Here is a 7,640-nt window from a genome sequence, read left to right as displayed (position 1 = left end):
ACTCAAATAAATCAGTAGCCTTCCTCTACACAAAAGAGAAACAAGCTGAGAAAGAAATTAGGGAAACGACACCCTTCCTAATAGACCCAAATAATATAAAATACCTCAGTGTGACTTTAACCAAGCAAGTAAAAGATCTGTATGATAAGAACTTGAAGACTCTGAATAAAGAAATTGAAGAAGACCACAGAAGATGGAAAGATCTCCCATGCTCATGGATTGGCAGGATTAATACAGTAAAAATGGCCATTTAACCAAAAGCAATCTACAGATTCAATGCAATCCCCATCAAAATAACAATCCAATTCTTCAAAGAGTTAGACAGAACAATTTGCAAATTCATCTGGAATAACAAAAAACCCAGGATAGCTAAAGCTATCCTCAAAAATAAAAGGACTTCAGGGGGAATCACTATCCCTGAACTCAAGCAGTATTACAGAGAAATATTGATAAAAACTGCATGATATTGGTGCAGAGACAGACATATAGACCAATGTAACAGAATTGAAGACCCAGAAATTAGCCCACACACCTATGGGCACTTGATTTTTGACAAAGGAGCCAAAACCATCCAATGGAAAAAAGATAGCATTTTCAGCAAATGGTGCCGATTCAACTGGAGGTCAACATGTAGAAGAATGCAGATCGATCCATGCTTATCATCCTGTACAAAGCTTAAGTCCAAGTGGATCAAGGAACTCCACATCAAACCAGACCTACTCAAACTAATAGAAGAAAAACTAGGGAAGCATCTGGAACACATGGGCACTGGAAAAAATTTCCTGAACAAAACACCAATGGCTTATGCTCTAAGATCAAGAATCAACAAATGGGATCTCATAAAACTGCAGCTTCTGTAAGGCAAAGTACACTGTCGTTAGGACAAAACGGCAACCAAAAGATTGGGAAAAGATCTTTACCAACCCTACAACTGATAGAGGCCTTATATCCAAAATATACAAAGAACTCAAGAAGTTAGACCGCAGGGAAACAAATAACCCTATTAAAAATGGGGTTCAGAGCTAAACAAAGAATTCACAGCTGAGGAATGCCGAATGGCTGAGAAACACCTAAAGAAATGTTCAACATCTTTAGTCATAAGGGAAATGCAAATCAAAACAACCCTGAGATTTCACCTCACACCTTAGCCATGAGAATGGCTAAGATCAAAAACTCAGGAGACAGAAAATGCTGGTGAAGTTGTGGAGAAAGAGGAATACTCCTCCATTGCTGGTGGGTTGCAAACTGGTACAACCATTCTGGAAATCAGTCTGGAGGTTCCTCAGAAATTTGGACATTGAACTACCTGAGGACCCAGCTATACTTCTCTTGGGCATATTACCCAAAAGATGCCCCAACATATAACAAAAGACACATGCTCCATTATGCTCATAACAGCCTTATTTATAATAGCCAGAAGCTGGAAAGAACCCAGATGCCCTTCAACAGAGGAATGGATACAGAAAATGTGGTACATCTACACAATGGAATATTACTCAGCTATCAAAAAACAATGACTTTATGAAATTCATAGGCAAATGGTTGGAACTGGAAAATATCATCCTGAGTGAGCTAACCCAATCACAGAAAAACACACATGGTATGCACTCATTGATAAGTGGCTATTAGCCCAAATGCTTGAATTACCCTAGATGCCTAGAACAAATGAAACTCAAGACGGATGATCAAAATGTGAATGCTTCACGCCCTCTTTAAAAGGGGAACAAGAATACCCTTGGCGGGAATAGAGAGGCAAAGATTAAAACAGAGACAGAGACACCCACGGATCCCGGCCCGCAGCAGCTCTCTGCTCCCAGACCCCGTGGGAAAGAGACCTCACCGCCTTGCTCAGGTGGGCACTCCTGAGGCTGCAGAGCGGAGGAGACCACCAACACTGCCCACCCCTGCCCACATCCCTGGCCCGAGAGGAAACTGTATAAGGCCTCTGGGCTCCCCTGGGGGAGGGCCCAGGAGCGGCAGGACCCCTGCCTGAGACACCGCCGGAACCTGAAGGAAACAGACCGGATAAAAAGTTCTCTGCACCCAAATCCCGTGGGAGGGAGAGCTAAATCTTCACAGAGGCAGACAAGCCTGGGAAACCAGAAGAGACTGCTCTCTGTACATACATCTCGGACGCCAGAGGAAAACACCAAAGGCCATCTGGAACCCTGGTGCTCTGAAGCTCCTGGAAGGGGCGGCACAGGTCTTCCTGGTTGCTGCTGCTGCAGAGAGCCCGTGGGCAGCACCCCGCGAGTAAACTTGAGCCTCAGGACCACAGGTAAGACCAACTTGTCTGCTGCAAGAAAGCTGCCTGGTGAACTCAAGACACAGGCCCACAGGAACAGCTGAAGACCTGTAGAGAGGAAAAACTACACGCCCGAAAGCAGAACTCTCTGTCCCCATAACTGACTGAAAGAGAGGAAAACAGGTCTACAGCACTCCTGACACACAAGCTTACAGGACAGTCTAGCCACTGTCAGAAATAGCAGAACAAAGTAACACTAGAGATAATCTGATGGCGAGAGGCAAGCGCAGGAACCCAAGCAACAGAAACCAAGACTACATGGCATCATTGGAGCCCAATTCTCCCACCAAAACAAACATGGAATATCCAAACACACCAGAAAAGCAAGATCTAGTTTCAAAATCATATTTGATCATGATGCTGGAGGACTCCAAGAAAGACGTTAAGAACTCCCTTAGGGAAACACAGGAAAACATTAATAAACAAGTAGAAGCCTACAGAGAGGAATCGCAAAAATCCCTGAAAGAATTCAAGGAAAACACAATCAAACAGATGAAGGAATTAAAAATGGAAATAGAAGCAATCAAGAAAGAACACATGGAAACAACCCTGGATATAGAAAACCAAAAGAAGAGACAAGGAGCTGTAGATACAAGCTTCACCAACAGAATACAAGAGATGGAAGAGAGAATCTCAGGAGCAAAAGATTCCATAGAAATCATCAACACAACTGTCAAAGATAATGTAAAGCGGAAAAAGCTACTGGTCCAAAACATACAGGAAATCCAGGACTCAATGAGAAGATCAAACCTAAGGATAATAGGTATAGAAGAGAGTGAAGACTCCCAGCTCAAAGGACAAGTAAATATCTTCAACAAAATCATAGAAGAAAACTTCCCTAATCTAAAAAAAGAGATACCCATAGGCATACAAGAAGCCTACAGAACTCCAAATAGATTGGACCAGAAAAGAAACACCTCCCGTCACATAATTGTCAAAACACCAAACGCACAAAATAAAGAAAAAATATTAAAAGCAGTAAGGGAAAAAGGTCAAGTAACATATAAAAGCAGACCTATCAGAATCACGCCAGACTTCTCGCAAGAAACTATGAAGGCCAGAAGATCCTGGACTGATGTCATACAGACCCTAAGAGAACACAAATGCCAGCCCAGGTTACTGTATCCTGCAAAACTCTCAATTAACATAGATGGAGAAACCAAGATATTCCATGACAAAACCAAATTTACACAATATCTTTCTACAAATCCAGCCCTACAAAGGATAATAAATGGTAAAGCCCAACATAAAGAAGCAACCTATTACCCTAGAAGAAGCAAGAAACTAATCATCTTGGCAACAAAACAAAGAGAATAAAAGCACACAAACATAACCTCACATAATATGAATATAACGGGAAGCAATAATCACTATTCCTTAATATCTCTCAACATCAATGGCCTCAACTCCCCAATAAAAAGACATAGATTAACAAACTGGATACGCAACGAGGACCCTGCATTCTGCTGCCTACAGGAAACACACCTCAGAGACAAAGACAGACACTACCTCAGAGTGAAAGGCTGGAAAACAACTTTCCAAGCAAATGCTCAGAAGAAGCAAGCTGGAGTAGCCATTCTAATATCAAATAAAATCAATTTTCAACTAAAAGTCATCAAAAAAGATAAGGAAAGACACTTCATATTCATCAAAGGAAAAATCCACCAAGATGAACTCTCAATCCTAAATATCTATGCCCCAAATACAAGGGCACCTACATATGTAAAAGAAACCTTACTAAAGCTCAAAACACACATTGCACCTCACACAATAATAGTGGGAGATTTCAACACCCCACTCTCATCAATGGACAGATCATGGAAACAGAAATTAAACAGAGATGTCGACAGACTAAGAGAAATCATGAGCCAAATGGACTTAACGGATATTTATAGAACATTCTATCCTAAAGCAAAAGGATATACCTTCTTCTCAGCTCCTCATAGTACTTTCTCCAAAATTGACCATATAATTGGTCAAAAAACGGGCCTCAACAGGTACAGAAAGATAGAAATAATCCCATGCGTGCTATGGGACCACCACAGCCTAAAACTGGTCTTCAATAACAATCAAGGAAGAATGCCCACATATACTTGGAAATTGAACAATCCTCTACTCAACGATAACCTGGTCATGGAAGAAATAAAGAAAGAAATTAAAAACTTTTTAGAATTTAATGAAAATGAAGGTATAACATACCCAAACTTATGGGACACAATGAAAGCTGTGCTAAGAGGAAAACTCATAGCGCTGAGTGCCTGCAGAAAGAAACAGGAAAGAGCATATGTCAGCAGCTTGACAGCACACCTAAAAGCTCTAGAACAAAAAGAAGCAAATACAGCCAGGAGGAGTAGAAGGCAGGAAATAATCAAACTCAGAGCTGAAATCAACCAAGTAGAAACAAAAAGGACCGTAGAAAGAATCAACAGAACCAAAAGTTGGTTCTTTGAGAAAATAGATAAACCCTTAGCCAGACTAACGAGAGGACACAGAGAGTATGTCCAAATTAACAAAATCAGAAATGAAAAGGGAGACATAACAACAGATTCAGAGGAAATTCAAAAAATCATCAGATCTTACTATAAAAACCTATATTCAACAAAACTTGAAAATCTTCAGGAAATGGACAATTTCCTAGACAGATACCAGGTACCAAAGTTAAATCAGGAACAGATAAACCAGTTAAACAACCCCATAACTCCTAAGGAAATAGAAGCAGTCATTAAAGGTCTCCCAACCAAAAAGAGCCCAGGTCCAGACGGGTTTAGTGCAGAATTCTATCAAACCTTCATAGAAGACCTCATACCAATATTATCCAAACTATTCCACAAAATTGAAACAGATGGATCATTACCGAATACCTTCTAGGAAGCCACAATTACTCTTATACCTAAACCACACAAAGACACAACAAAGAAAGAGAACTTCAGACCAATTTCCCTTATGAATATCGACGCAAAAATACTCAACAAAATTCTGGCAAACCGAATCCAAGAGCATATCAAAACAATTATCCACCATGACCAAGTAGGCTTCATCCCAGGCATGCAGGGATAGTTTAATATACGGAAAACCATCAACGTGATCCATTATATAAACAAACTGAAAGAACAAAACCACATGATCATTTCATTAGACGCTGAGAAAGCATTTGACAAAATTCAACACCCCTTCATGATAAAAGTCCTGGAAAGAATAGGAATTCAAGGCCCATACCTGAACATAGTAAAAGCCATATACAGCAAACCAGTTGCTAACATTAAACTAAATGGAGAGAAACTTGAAGCAATCCCACTAAAATCAGGGACTAATCAAGGCTGCCCACTCTCTCCCTACTTATTCAATATAGTTCTTGAAGTTGTAGCCAGAGCAATCAGACAACAAAAGGAGGTCAAGGGGATACAGATCGGAAAAGAAGAAGTCAAAATATCACTATTTGCAGATGATATGATAGTATATTTAAGCGATCCCAAAAGTTCCACAGAGAACTACTAAAGCTGATAAACAACTTCAGCAAAGTGGCTGGGTATAAAATTAACTCAAATAAATCAGTTGCCTTCCTCTATACAAAAGAGAAACAAGCCAAGAAAGAAATTAGGGAAACGACACCCTTCATAATAGACCCAAATAATATAAAGTACCTCGGTGTGACTTTAACCAAGCAAGTGAAAGATCTGTACAATAAGAACTTCAAGACACTGAGGAAAGAAATTGAAGAAGACCTCAGAAGATGGAAAGATCTCCCATGCTCATGGATTGGCAGGATTAATATAGTAAAAATGGCCATTTTACCAAAAGCAATCTACAGATTCAATGCAATCCCCATCAAAATAACAATCCAATTCTTCAAAGAGACAGAACAATTTGCAAATTCATCTGGAATAACAAAAAACCCAGGATAGCTAAAGCTATCCTCAAAAAGAAAAGGACTTCAGGGGGAATCACTATCCCTGAACTCAAGCAGTATTACAGAGCAATAGTGATAAAAACTGCATGGTATTGGTACAGAGACAGACAGATAGACCAATGGAATAGAATTGAACACCCAGAAATGAACCCACACACCTATGGTCACTTGATTTTTGACAAAGGAGCCAAAACCATCAAATGGAAAAAAGATAGCATTTTCAGCAAATGGTGCTGGTTCAACTGGAGGTCAACATGTAGAAGAATGCAGATCGATCCATGCTCATCACCCTGTACAAAGCTTAAGTCCAAGTGGATCAAGGACCTCCACATCAAACTAGACATACTCCAACTAATAGAAGAAAAACTAGGGAAGCATCTGGAACACATGGGCACTGGAAAAAATTTCCTAAACAAAACACCAATGGCTTATGCTCTAAGATCAAGAATCGACAAATGGGATCTCATAAAACTGCAAAGCTTCTGTAAGGCAAAGGACACTGTTGTTAGGACAAAACGGCAACCAACAGATTGGGAAAAGATCTTTACCAATCCTACAACAGATAGAGGCCTTATATGCAAAATATACAAAGAACTCAAGAAGTTAGACCGCAGGGAAACAAATAACCCTATTAAAAAATGGGGTTCAGAGCTAAACAAACAATTCACAGCTGAGGAATGCCGAATGGCTGAGAAACACCTAAAGAAATGTTCAGCATCTTTAGTCATAAGGGAAATGCAAATCAAAACAACCCTGAGATTTCACCTCACACCAGTGAGAATGGCTAAGATCAAAAACTCAGGGGACAACAGATGCTGGCGAGGATGTGGAGGAAGAGGAACACTCCTCCATTGTTGGTGGGATTGCAAACTGGTACAGCCATTCTGGAAATCAGTCTGGAGGTTCCTCAGAAAATTGGACATTGAACTGCCTGAGGATCCAGCTATACCTCTCTTGGGCATATACCCAAAAGATGCCCCAACATATAAAAAAGACACGTGCTCCACTATGTTCATTGCAGCCTTATTTATAATAGCCAGAAGCTGGAAAGAACCCAGATGCCCTTCAACAGAGGAATGGATACAGAAAATGTGGTACATCTACACAATGGAATATTACTCAGCTATCAAAAACAACGGCTTTATGAAATTCGTAGGCAAATGGTTGGAACTGGAAAATATCATCCTGAGTGAGCTAACCCAATCACAGAAAGACATACATGGTATGCACTCATTGATAAGTGGCTATTAGTCCAAATGCTTGAATTACCCTAGATGCCTAGAACAAACGAAACTCAAGACAGATGATCAAAATGTGAATGCTTCACGCCTTCTTTAAAAGGGGAACAAGAATACCCTTGTCAGGGAAGGGAGAGGCAAAGATTAAAACAGAGACTGAAGGAACACCCATTCAGAGCCTGCCCCACAT

The sequence above is a fragment of the Rattus norvegicus genome, chromosome Y (genome assembly GCF_021556685.1).
Source record: "Rattus norvegicus strain SHRSP/BbbUtx chromosome Y, alternate assembly SHRSP_T2T, whole genome shotgun sequence".
NCBI lineage: Eukaryota > Metazoa > Chordata > Mammalia > Rodentia > Muridae > Rattus > Rattus norvegicus.
Note: the sequence above shows the minus strand (reverse complement) of the source record.